This window comes from Schistocerca americana, chromosome X (genome assembly GCF_021461395.2).
Source record: "Schistocerca americana isolate TAMUIC-IGC-003095 chromosome X, iqSchAmer2.1, whole genome shotgun sequence".
NCBI classification, from domain to species: domain Eukaryota; kingdom Metazoa; phylum Arthropoda; class Insecta; order Orthoptera; family Acrididae; genus Schistocerca; species Schistocerca americana.
The window spans coordinates 670,253,568-670,268,018 of record NC_060130.1 but is presented as its reverse complement, the minus strand read 5'-3'; positions in this window follow the sequence as shown (position 1 = coordinate 670,268,018).

Below are 14,451 nucleotides of genomic sequence, written 5' to 3'. Positions count from 1 at the left end.
TAATTCAAGGGAAACGAAGCCTGCTCCTGCAACACAAAGTAGTATAAAAGACAGCATGGGAACTGGAGGAAAGACGTGGATTTTGCTACTGAATTGTGGTGCTTCTCCAAACTACGTACAAATACTACAGATCCATGTCCATTTACGTCTACCCCCCCCCCCCCCCCCCCCTGCTCTCCAAGATGCTATCTGCGTTATTCTGTACCATCCATCAGAGAAAAATTACGACCTATAAAAGCTCAACTAACTTCATCCCGTAGATAAATAGACAAGATTTTTACCACGTCTCCCTCCTTCCATATATCGAAAACAAATGCCGTATAGATGCGGGCATTGAGCAATGTGTAACGATCCTATTAAATATACAGGAATTGACCAACTGCAAAGGCCAGTTTAAAGTTCCATCACCTGTACTGTAGGAGGATGACCGTATCCCACAGACCATACTGTAAGCTGCAACAGACGCTCCCTGTGACCCTGTCTCGTTGTTTGAAACATTATTTTTTTCTGCTCTAACACGCTTTGTACACTGCCAAACATTTTGTTTTTCTACCACGACTTCAAGGTCTCTGTCAGGTTCTAAACTGACATTAAGACGTTCTGATCCACTGCCTCTCGCAGACAGCAAGGACATCAACCCAAATTACCGTTACCCAAGACGTCACACTGTGACGCTATTGACGTCATTCAAGATAGCGGCTGTGACGTCGGCTGATGACGCGATTTACGTCATTCATTAAGACGTTCTGATCCGTGGCCTCTCGCAGGCAGTAAGGATATCACCCCAAAGTACAGTTATGCAAGACCTCAGCTGATTACGCGATTGACGTCATTCAAGATGAATGCCATGACGACAGCTGATGACGCGAGTGCCGCTACCCAAGGTGGCTGGAAAGTGCCACACGCCACACACTCACTGCCTAACTTCCCCCTCCCCCTTCATGGGGGAAGTTCGAATTTTGGAGGGAAGATAGGTCAATTGGGCTACCTCTAGACATCGCGCTGTATAAACCACCGTGTTACCGCTGTCACCATAACACTGGATGAATTTAAATAAAAGACAATTACAACATAAGGAAATTGAAAGAGTTTGGCTGCATTGTGGAGGGTTTCCAAACTGATGACCGAAAGTGATTGACGACCTCTACATTTAAACTCATCTCCCACAGTGACGGAATAGATGATGGCTCTGTGTCCGATTTCGACTGATTCCTCATACTGCACTCATGTACGTGATCACTGTTTCGCTGCTAGCAGCCCCCAAAAGGTGTCACCCATCCACAAAACTCATTCCCCAACTCAAACACGCGCTGTCAGTGAATCATTATATGGTAACCAACAGTGCGCCAATGCACGGATGGGATGGAAAAGACACCGCTGATATACTGTAATAATAAGCATCACAGTTGATAGTGCGAACAGTTTTAGCAATTTTACAGTAACTTCAACACCGGCCAATAATGTGACAGCATGTTTTCCCCACTTCAGTATCATAGCTAAACTGCACCTTCTCTACTTTGCGATTATCATTGCAAGTGTAGATAGATGACTGCTCAGTACGTCCTTTCAGCGTTAATTCTCGAACACATAAATCATCAAAGTATACCAGACAGCGCTCTACATATTTCTAACACCTCGATCATAGTGCTTCATTCTGAGTATGAGAGTCACAGAGCATTCTCGCTGTCTTAGGGTAAAATTAAAGAGTGAAAGACCCTCATCACACTGTCATTGACCAACGCGCCCTGCAGCACCGTGAGCGAATTAATCTGCAGTCGATCAGAAGAAGACCACTACACTCCACGTCTCGTGAATGAATGAGCTTTGCGAGTCATCACCCATCCAAGTGCACAAGATTTCTCGAGATGCGCCCATGTCGAGGAGCTTAGCACTCGTTATCGATGTATAGTAACGTATTTCAAAGTGCCTTGGTGTAAGAGCGGACAGTTAATAAGCACAAGAAACGAATGATTTTTATGCTCGATAGAGCTCCAAACGGATGGCGTTCAACGAATTTTTACGCAAATTAACCAAACTATCAGCTCTAAAGTATGGTTCTAGAGTCTAGGATCGGTACCTGGAAGGTACTGTTGAGAGAGAACATAAACACACGCACAACTAAGGCCAGAACGTTCTGCACTTAAAATGGACTATAATGTTAGATCGCTTGCGTTTCCAACCTATCACTAGTATGGAGTATAGCGCGGTTAATATTCGAATGTAAGAAATATATATCAAGTGCTGGTCATACTCTACTGGCCATTAAAATTGCTACACCAAGAAGAAATGCACATGGTAAATGGGTATTCATTGGACAAACATACACTCCTGGAAATTGAAATAAGAACACCGTGAATTCATTGTCCCAGGAAGGGGAAACTTTATTGACACATTCCTGGGGTCGGATACATCACATGATCACACTGACAGAACCACAGGCACATAGACACAGGCAACAGAGCATGCACAATGTCGGCACTAGTACAGTGTATATCGACCTTTCGGAGCAATGCAGGCTGCTATTCTCCCATGGAGACGATCGTACAGATGCTGGATGTAGTCCTGTGGAACGGCTTGCCATGCCATTTCCACCTGGCGCCTCAGTTGGACCAGCGTTCGTGCTGGACGTGCAGACCACGTGAGACGACGCTTCATCCAGTCCCAAACATGCTCAATGGGGGACAGATCCGGAGATCTTGCTGGCCAGGGTAGTTGACTTACACCTTCTAGAGCACGTTGGGTGGCACGGGATACATGCGGACGTGCATTGTCCTGTTGGAACAGCAAGTTCCCTTGCCGGTCTAGGAATGGTAGAACGATGGGTTCGATGACAGTTTGGATGTACCGTGCACTATTCAGTGTCCCCTCGACGATCACCAGTGGTGTACGGCCAGTGTAGGAGATCGCTCCCCACACCATGATGCCGGGTGTTGGCCCTGTGTGCCTCGGTCGTATGCAGTCCTGATTGTGGCGCTCACCTGCACGGCGCCAAACACGCATACGACCATCATTGGCACCAAGGCAGAAGCGACTCTCATCGCTGAAGACGACACGTCTCCATTCGTCCCTCCATTCACGCCTGTCGCGACACCACTGGAGGCGGGCTGCACGATGTTGGGGCGTGAGCGGAAGACGGCCTAACGATGTGCGGGACCGTAGCCCAGCTTCATGGAGACGGTTGCGAATGGTCCTCGCCGATACCCCAGGAGCAACAGTGTCCCTAATTTGCTGGGAAGTGGCGGTGCGGTCCCCTACGGCACTGCGTAGGATCCTACGGTCTTGGCGTGCATCCGTGCGTCGCTGCGGTCTGGTCCCAGGTCGACGGGCACGTGCACCTTCCGCCGACCACTGGCGACAACATCGATGTACTGTGGAGACCTCACGCCCCACGTGTTGAGCAATTCGGCGGTAGGTCCACCCGGCCTCCCGCATGCCCACTATACGCCCTCGCTCAAAGTCCGTCAACTGCACATACGGTTCACGTCCACGCTGTCGCGGCATGCTACCAGTGTTAAAGACTGCGATGGCGCTCCGTATGCCACGGCAAACTGGCTGACACTGACGGCGGCGGTGCACAAATGCTGCGCAGCTAGCGCCATTCGACGGCCAACACCGCGGTTCCTGGTGTGTCCGCTGTGCCGTGCGTGTGATCATTGCTTGTACAGCCCTCTCGCAGTGTCCGGAGCAAGTATGGTGGGTCTGACACACCGGTGTCAATGTGTTCTTTTTTCCATTTCCAGGAGTGTATTATACTAGAACTGACATATGATTACATTTTCACGCAATTTGGGTGCATAGATCCTGAGAAATCAGTACCCAGAACAACCACCACAGGCCGTAATAACGGCCTTGATACGCCTGGACATTGAGTCAGACAGAGCTTGGATGGCGTGTACAAGTACAGCTGCCCATGCAATTTCAAAACGATAGCACAGATCATCAAGAGTAGTGACTGGCGTATTGTGACGAGCCAGTTGCTTGTCCACCATTGACCAGATGTTTTCGACTGGCGAGAGATCTGGAGAGTGTGCTGGCGAGGGCAGCAGTCGAACATTTTCTGTATCCAGAAAGGCCCGTACAGGACCCGCAACATGGGGTCGTGCATATCCTGCTGAAATGTATGGTTTCGCAGGGGTCGAATGAAGGGTAGAGCCATGGGTCGTAACACATCTGAAATGTAACATCTACTGTTCAAAGTGCCGTCAATGCGAACAAGAGGTGACCGAGACGTACAACCAGTGGCACCCCATACCATCATGCCGGGTGATACGCCAGTATGGCGATGCCGAATACACGCTTCCAATGTGCGTTCACCACGATGTCGCCAAACATGGATGCGACCATCATCATGCTATAAACAGAACCTGGACACATCCGAAAAAATTACGTTTTGCCATTCGTGCACCAAGGCTCGTCGTTGAGTACACCATCGCAGGCGCTTCTGTCTGTGATGCAGCGTCAAGGGTAACCGCAGCCATGGTCTCCAAGCTGCAGCAATGTTGTGATACGATAAACTGCTATCACGGTAAGCTACAATCCGATCTTTATCAAAGTCAGAAAAATGAGGATACACATTTGTCCTCCTTACACGAGGCATCACAACAACGTTTCAACAGGCAACGCCGGTCAACTGCTATTTGTGTATGAGAAATTGGTTGGAAACTTGTCTCATGTCAGCACGTTTGAGGTGTCGCCACTGGCGCCAACCTTGTGTGAATGCTCTGAAAAGCTAATCATTTGCATATCACAGCATCTTCTTCCTGTTGGTTAAATTTCACGACTGTAGCCCGTCATCTTCGTGGTGTAGCAATTTTAGTGGCCAGTAGTGTATATATGTGTCCGATACCTTAGGATAAACGTTCTACCTGTTCTTGCTCAGCACGCAGCGCCGTTGATATGCGCGGAGGCGATTCACGTTTCCTGTTAACAGTAGGAGCTGTCAGACTGGAGAGGCCTGTTGGAGTGTAGGAATGTAGATGAATTAACTGTGCTGTCCTCTGGACGACTGAATAGCGAACTCATACTTAGTATGTATTGGATAGCTATCGTGATCAATTGGAAATTTGAGAAGATTGAATACGGAGGTGCGTTTCCGCTGGACTGCTATTCCCTCACATGTAAAATGTGTGGTTGACTGCTTCTGCACAGATCTCGTCTTTATTTAGTTGAGAGAGCATAGATTGTGGGGTGTGCATCTAGCATGTGGACGACACGTTTGCTGATTCTCTATACATGAGAAACATGTTATTTGAATTTCTAAATTATAGGGATGATTGGTAATCTGTTACATCACCGACGTCGCTATTCAAGAGTGGAAATATCTTTTTCCTCTGACTGTTTCGAGTTTTTTCACATAAAGGTCTCCACAGATGGGGTAAGCGCTGAAGTTCTGGGTTTGTAGAGAAATAATTTCCAGTCTATAGCTTCGGAATTGTGTCGCACGAGCGATTCGTGGGCTACTACTGTGTGCTTCATATCTAGAAGTATATCGCAAATGGTATAATATTGTGGCAAACTATGCAGAAAGACTTGTGTTCGTGTAATTCCAGAGTCTGGAGATGGGTGTAGACACGCAAGCAAGCAGGCAGGTCCGGACCACTATCATTAGCGTGTTTGTACCAAGGGGGAAATGGGCCAGTCTTTGCACATCAGTTCTGAGAGTGACTTGGATTCACTGAGGGCTTCTGATGCAAAAGGGTGATTTTGTGTGGCGTAGGATACTAATTGTATGTTTACTACATCGACATGGTAGGCAGGGATATATTGCTGAGTTGGAGATCAGTTTCGTGCTCTAATATTCAAGCTCCTGGCCCCAGTGGGAGGACAGCGTAATTGAGTGGGTGTCTTTCCGTATTTAACGATATGTAGGGTACACACTGGTGTATTGATTGGTTGCAGATCAGTTTCACATTCTAATATTCAAGCTCATGTTCTCAGTGGGAGAGCAGTGTAATTTAGTAAGTCTTTCCGTATTTGACGACGTGTAGGGTAGTTTGCAAGGTTTAATTGTTGGTGCAATATCACGATCGGTGTAAAATATTTTTTTGCCATTGAAAGTCCAGTCTGTAGAAAGAAAAAGAAAAGGCGGACAGTGCTTCAACACTGGTGGCATCAGTAATTCGGCGGGTAAATTCGATAAGAGCCAACCGTAATGCTAGATTCATTCACAAGACAGCCTTTGTACTGGGACGTAGGAGCATCTACAAACTGATTCGAACAAGGTGGAGGCAAGGTATGAGGGTATGTATGGAAAGTTCTGGGAATGCAAGTGTTCAAAGACGAGTTGAAGCATATCATCCATCTCTGGCTGGGATGCCATCACTCATCTGCCACTATGGCGTTAGGTCATCTCCAGACCTGTAGCTGTAGCATACCGTAAATTCATGACTTTTTTTCTCTTCTGTATGGCAGTGCTTCGAATTCTGGTTCTGTAATTGTTCTGAATTGCCCCCGTCTGTGCTTAGACATTGCTCTATTTCCAAACACAGAGAATGGTCTTACGATTAAGGGTGTTTTTGCAAGTGTGCACAGGCCTTTAGCTGTGTGAACGTTTAACGTTTCTTTGATGTATATTGGCAGTAGGACGAGCATTCCACCGAGAGATGTGAGCCATGCTTGGTATGCAGGCACAGCAGGACACGTCAGACATGGTCTGTTACAAACACTATGGAGAATGCTGCTTGTGCTATTCTGGAACGGATTTCTGCAGCGTCGTTCAGCAATTAGCTCTTCACCGGACTGCAGGTAGGGGGAGTGTTCACGCCAGAACTGTCGAACACATGTGCACGTGGCCCACCTAGGAGCATCTGCACTTTGAAAATAGGTCTTCGCTCCCATCCGATCACGTCATCAACCTCGCCTAGGTGATTACGTATTTTGAGAGGAATTTCTCAGGTGTGTCAGCTATGATGGAGATGCCGCCACCACATGCTTGAGGGACCCAAACATGCACCTGTGCGTGGCTTGGCAGTTGGCGGCATCGTCACTTTGCGGGGGTTGCCTCCAGCCTCCTCTTCGGTCCAGTGAACTGGGGTTGGTGGGCAGTGTCCGCGTATGTTGTTTGCATCTCTGTTGCATTATTTTGCGTGCAGGGTAGTAGGCTGAGCTATGCACTTTTTGGACAGTTTACGAGTACTGAGCATGTAGACACATCAGTGTGATGCATTATTTAGGAGCAGATTGCAGGTCTCTACTAAAGTTCTTTTGGTGTAGTAGTTTACATGTGTTTAGGCTATGGAATGCATTACTACAACAGTCTACAATTAGATAGCCTGTGTGTTGCCTTATTTACAAGTAGTTTGCAGGTCTGCAGACTGTGTATTCTGACCCCAAGCACATCAGGACGAGTGTTTTGTGTCAGTACAATAAATATACTCCATTCTTAAATAAATTGTTTTAAAAGAAATAAAGCACACTCCTTGCTCTCTCCACTAGTCTAGTGCAGGCTGAGTCCTTTTCTTACCGTACCATAGGAAGAGGTGGGGGTCGGGTGACTTAGGTTAGTGGAGTTAGTCCAAGTGATCTATATTCCATCCATTTTCTTAGGTTGGTAGAGAAACCGCAAGTGACCTTTCTTTACCGCCAAAATTCAAATTTGGCGCCATTTCCTAGGAGGAGGTTGTGGTCGAATAACTTAGGTTAGTAGAGGTGTTCCAAGTGTCCTTTCTTCCTCGCCATTTTCTTAGGTGTGATGCATTATCCTGTTGGAATTTGAACCTCCCGCAATTTTTGTGAGGGAGGGAAGGGGGGTTAGGTTAGTGGAGGTAGCCAAATTGACCTATCTTGCCGCCAAAATTCAAACTTCCTGCCAGGGGGAGTGGCTCTTGTTTTGGATGACGTAATGCACTGTACACATTAGTACACGTTAGTGCATGAGTTGATAAGGGGATGTGACGGTCGGTTGAAGATCGTGGTGGAGACTTTAACTATTTCCTTCCAAGTCCAGGTGGACGTGGCACTCGCGAAAATCTGAAAAAATTTGAATTTCCCACGTGGGAGGGGGGCGTAGCACTTTTTGAATTTCCTGCCACCGCCGCCTTGGATAATGGTTCTTGCGTCATCACCGCTGCCATCTTGGATTTGGGGTGGGAACCCTATCAGTGTATCTGTGATGTCACAGGTCTAATGGTACTTGTGTCATCATGTGGCGTCACGGCCGCCATCTTGGGGTGTGCCTGTGACATCACCAGTCTAACAGTACTTGTGTCATCATGTGACGTCACGGCCGCCATCTTGTATTTGGGGTGGGAACCCTATCATTCCACTACTCCTATTTTATGTGTTAAATCTTGCATACATGTAGCAGAATAGTCCATATGTGTTTCTTTTCCAGTCAAGCTGTAAATTATCATTCGGAAAAAAGTGGGAGTTCACATTAAGTCTAGCAGTGGTTAGTTTACAGTTGTCAAATATGCTTGAATCCTTTTGAAGATCCTCCTTAATGTCTGTTTGCAGCACTAGAATAATAAAGCGAGGTGTTTCTACCTGGTTAGAAGTCTTAGTTGGCGAGATGACTGTGGAAGGATCAGATATTCAAACAACTCCCATGAACAGAAAATTAAGGGCAGTTGCTGTCCTGAATTAAGTACACGAAAAAGTTTAGATTTTCTTTTTTCTGATAGAAATAGTTGCAACACTGCCCAAATCAATTTATCTAACACAGTTTTATGCTCCTCCTCTTTTGTTCAAGAATGTACGAGTTATTACCTTTAGCACTTCGAAATAGAATCAGTTCCTCCTTAGCATTCATTACAATATGATTTCTGTCTTCAAAGAAGCCCATTAACGTTTTGAGTGAAATGCACAAATTAAAGGAGTTATCCATTGATCGATCAACGATTTATCCTGCGTTTTTCTGATCAGAGGTTGATGCATAGACATATGTCTTGGACGTAGATGTGGTCTTAACGTTTCTGTCGCAGTCGATTTTAACTCGATTGAGGCCAAGTTGTCATTCTAATGAGCAAAAAAACTTTCAAAGTTTCGGATTTTTTTAAACAAGCATATTTTTTGGGGGGTTTATGATTAATCATACTTTGAACTTTATTTTATATTTTCAAGAGAAAAAAAAAAACAAATGTAATTATAGTCTGATCAAGGGCCTGCAAGTCTGCAGCATACATAGATTGCGTCCAGTGTAGCCTCTCGGGAGTTGTCTGAAATAAAAATTGGTAACATCAGTCGATACTACATTAAATTTATGGTAGCTTACATCTAACTGCAATGAAATAATCTTAAATTTAATGGTATAAAGCTAGCTCGAGCTTTGATTTCACTTTTAGGGGTTTGTTTCACTCTTTCTGGCTTTACAAAAGATAGTATTAACAAATTTCTTATAGTATGGGTATAAGCTCCCAAAGAAAGTGTTGATTTTTGGGGTGTTAAAGGTAGAAGTCAATAGGTTGAACCATTATTTTATATTGCGCGCAGTTTTGAAAAATTGTTTCTCAAGAAAAGCCTGTTTAAAGTTTAGGGAAAACTTTTATATGTATTATTAGTTCAATATACACAAAAACTACGTGTTATTTTATATTTTTGATGTCGCTGAACACAAATCTGAAGTTATATTTTCGAACATCAAAGTGACTACTCCAATATAACGGACCAAAAATTATGTTTTGACGATTTTCTAACACAATTTGTCCAAAATTAGTTTTTTCGTCACTTACGGTTTGTTTGCAAATCCAGGACCATATATGAGCCCTTCCTCCAACTATAATTGTTCCTGGTGAGTAATTCCCTCGTTCTTCTTGGCAAGAAAAGCCAGTCTGGCTGAAATGGATATACTGCGTTCGGCAGTATGTACGGATTGTTTTTCAGCTTTTTCGGCGAATATTTTTGCAGGCATACAGAAATATAACTCATGTTGTGAACGTGCATCATGGCACAACAAATATTCTACATGAACCGGGTGTCTCCACCTGAGAGCATCCCACGACAGCCGGGACACTACTGCGAACAATGGGCTATAGATACTTCTGTAACGCATGGATCAAAAAAACGTTTCGTCCCAACGTTCTACACACACACATGCCTTTAAAAAATGCAATAAAAATCGAATTTTCGACCATTTTGAATGAGAACCTGGTATTTCTTGAAACAGGAAGACGAATGCATTATGTGTAAGGCGCGTTGTTGCTGATGGTGCTGTGGCTTTCTTAGGTGTAAATATCCCCTCCAGACATAGAAAGGTCTTGCTTGAAAGTATCGATCCATCTTGATGCTGTATAATAATTTGTACCTCATTATTAATATTGAACATACCTAAGGCAAACGGTTTGTGGGAATAATATTCCTGGCAAGTAACACGCTTCTGATATTGAACTGGAGTTGTAACATCGAATGACGTCATTACGAGGTTTCGATCCAATGGATTTAAGAAACTCGTAGTACTGGCGTATTATCACCGTCTATTTCTGCGGCAAAGTAGTCTTCTGTTGATTAGGTATGCCGTATTTACACTTATGACGCATTATTTTGCTTCAGATGAAGACGTGCTGCAATTTCCTCACCGCAAAGATTAACTAGATTTGTGTTCTGATTTACGACATGCAGCTCGAGATGGTCTAACGTCAGGACAGTCACAGAGAGATACACTCCTGGAAATTGAAATAAGAACACCGTGAATTCATTGTCCCAGGAAGGGGAAACTTTATTGACACATTCCTGGGGTCAGATACATCACATGATCACACTGACAGAACCACAGGCACATAGACACAGGCAACAGAGCACGCACAATGTCGGCACTAGTACAGTGTATATCCACCTTTCGCAGCAATGCAGGCTGCTATTCTCCCATGGAGACGATCGTAGAGATGCTGGATGTAGTCCTGTGGAACGGCTTGCCATGCCATTTCCACCTGGCGCCTCAGTTGGACCAGCGTTCGTGCTGGACGTGCAGACCGCGTGAGACGACGCTTCATCCAGTCCCAAACATGCTCGATGGGGGACAGATCCGGAGATCTTGCTGGCCAGGGTAGTTGACTTACACCTTCTAGAGCACATTGGGTGGCACGGGATACATGCGGACGTGCATTGTCCTGTTGGAACAGCAAGTTCCCTTGCCGGTCTAGGAATGGTAGAACGATGGGTTCGATGACGGTTTGGATGTACCGTGCACTATTCAGTGTCCCCTCGACGATCACCAGTGGTGTACGGCCAGTGTAGGAGATCGCTCCCCACACCATGATGCCGGGTGTTGGCCCTGTGTGCCTCGGTCGTATGCAGTCCTGATTGTGGCGCTCACCTGCACGGCGCCAAACACGCATACGACCATCATTGGCACCAAGGCAGAAGCGACTCTCATCGCTGAAGACGACACGTCTCCATTCGTCCCTCCATTCACGCCTGTCGCGACACCACTGGAGGCGGGCTGCACGATGTTGGGGCGTGAGCGGAAGACGGCCTAACGGTGTGCGGGACCGTAGCCCAGCTTCATGGAGACGGTTGCGAATGGTCCTCGCCGATACCCCAGGAGCAACAGTGTCCCTAATTTGCTGGGAAGTGGCGGTGCGGTCCCCTACGGCACTGCGTAGGATCCTACGGTCTTGGCGTGCATCCGTGCGTCGCTGCGGTCTGGTCCCAGGTCGACGGGCACGTGCACCTTCCGCCGACCACTGGCGACAACATCGATGTACTGTGGAGACCTCACGCCCCACGTGTTGAGCAATTCGGCGGTAGGTCCACCCGGCCTCCCGCATGCCCACTATACGCCCTCGCTCAAAGTCCGTCAACTGCACATACGGTTCACGTCCACGCTGTCGCGGCATGCTACCAGTGTTAAAGACTGCGATGGCGCTCCGTATGCCACGGCAAACTGGCTGACACTGACGGCGGCGGTGCACAAATGCTGCGCAGCTAGCGCCATTCGACGGCCAACACCGCGGTTCCTGGTGTGTCCGCTGTGCCGTGCGTGTGATCATTGCTTGTACAGCCCTCTCGCAGTGTCCGGAGCAAGTATGGTGGGTCTGACACACCGGTGTCAATGTGTTCTTTTTTCCATTTCCAGGAGTGTATGTCGGATTACTGGGAACTTCTGCAATTTTATAACCAGAACTGACTGTATGAAAAAATGCATACATCGTATGGACTAATCTGTCGTGAAGGTACGAATTAGTCACGGTATTACACTCTACACGAATCGTACTAATTGGCAGTATGTCCATTGGCTGATTTTACTAGTAAATTTTATCAGTATTATACACCATTACTTGTCCCCGCGAGAGATCTAGTAGAAATCCTATAGAACTTTTGTGACTAAAGTCCACTGTCTCTTCTGTTGTTTTGATCTGTTTTAAACGTATTAACGTTTGCATGTAACTCAAATCCTTTTACAAATCGTTTTATATATGTATTTAAATCGTCAATTTCGTAGAAGCCAGAGGGTGTTACCACAACTTCCCCATTCCCTAGATGCAGTTTTTATCTCAGTGATATTAGCCATGCTGTTATATGTTTCCAGACCGATCAATGCTATACTCCACTTCTCAGTGCTCAGATCTGTTGGAGGAAAGTAGTTCGCTTTTAATGTAAACGAACGTTCTTTTATAGTTAGAGTGAACGACTTCGCATCTCGACTTCAGATGATGCAGTAACGCCCACACTGCTTGATTTTATTAAAACATTACGCAGAAATGTCTACAGAGGTATGAATTTAAGCTTAGGTAGCGCTGAAAATTGTAAAAACCTGGTTTATGTCAGTGAAGTAACGAGACAATTCTTCAGCCGGTCTTAAATCGCTGGATGAGTCAAAGTAGTAGATGGTATTCCGGTTTTTTTTTTTTAACATACGCAATTCAGAGACTTCCATATCCCCCCACTACATCTAAACTAACAATCCCACATTCCTTGGATTTCCGCATTGCCAAAGTCAGTGCAACCTGCATAAACACACCGCGAAATCTTGAGATTTTGAGTTTTCTGACGAATTCAAGGAGTTCTATGTTTGTAATGGGGCTCTCCAGTAGTATTGCTATGGGTTCCGTGTTTCTGTTTATATGCAACCCCGCCCCTTACCTATGTGGTTTTAAATATAGCCCTTTACTAATGGTAATGGTCTCCATAGCCATATTATGCTTTTTCGCTTCATGCAGTTACTTCTCAGCGTTCTGTGCATTCTTTACTGCTTAAATTATGGCAGTGACTTCCACAGCTAACGAACAAATGGCTGATATCCCAGAAAATTCAGGGATTAGAAACGGAATTATTCCATCAGATTAGCAAGACTCTGGGCGTTTTAACAAGTCCCTTCTTTCCTCCTTTATGCCTCAGGGCACCTCTCGACACTATCACCACTGATTTGATGCAATTTTTTAAACATCCCATAGGGTTGTTCTACTTCTTTAGTGTGCAATAAGCTGTATTCATTATTTGCTTGAAGGTTATTCAAGTACACAATTAAGCTTCGTATCCATAGCATTATTGACCACAAATGCAGCAATACGTTGTCCTATACTAATATCCATTCTTCAAAATATCTGTCTAACCTTAACAGCTAATATTTGGTCTGCAATCCAACGATCTTTATTTGCAGTGTAAGCAATATCATACTCCTTGCATGTGCTGTCTAGGATATTAATTCGCTTATCACTTTGAGCAAGGCACTGTTTCAGTTTCTTCCAGGTGCTCAAAAATTGAAGGACCGGATGTGGGAATCCCAATACGGGGCATTTTGGCGAAGGATGGTCGCTTAGCAGGACAGGCAATATCGCAAGAAATGCAGAATGTCAGACAATCTTAAAGATTCCTAAGTTGCAGCTCTCTGAACTTCGACAGTAAATCACTGTTACATATTAATGCAAATCTGAATACACCTGCGATCTCAGAAAATTGAGGCACATCCAGTGACAACTGTATTTCAATATCTTTAAAAGTACAGAAGTTAATATTTCACAGTGAATAACCGCTTACACAATAAACCTATGAATCAATAACTTTTAATCGCTTCATGCGATTTTAACAAACGATATCTTATATCATAGTATTGCACTACAGCTATCGTCCCTGAAAGCTGCGTATATGTATCTATTTCATTTATTGATTTACGATGCCTTTTATGTCTTCGTCATTATGCAAATGTTTGTCAGATCATCGTATTCTCCACATTTACGCAACAAATGAACACAGCATCAGTACCTCATATTTTGTCATACTTGTGTATTTATTTAATGAAGAGTTTACTATTTTGCCAGTAACTTGATTAAAATGTTGACTGCAGGTGCTATTAAAAAACTGTGCTAATTTCAAAGTGATCAGTCGCATGTCTTAGCAGACACCACAATTGAAGAGTGAAACAAAAGACGCTTCTGTCAAGAAGGCATAAATAATTATTTAAATCGTATTTAACGACAATTCATTATCATTTAACATGAACACACTAGCGCAAAAGTACTAACTTACTCATTTATGAACAATTCATTATTCTCAATTATTGTGAATGGTCTGAGTGTG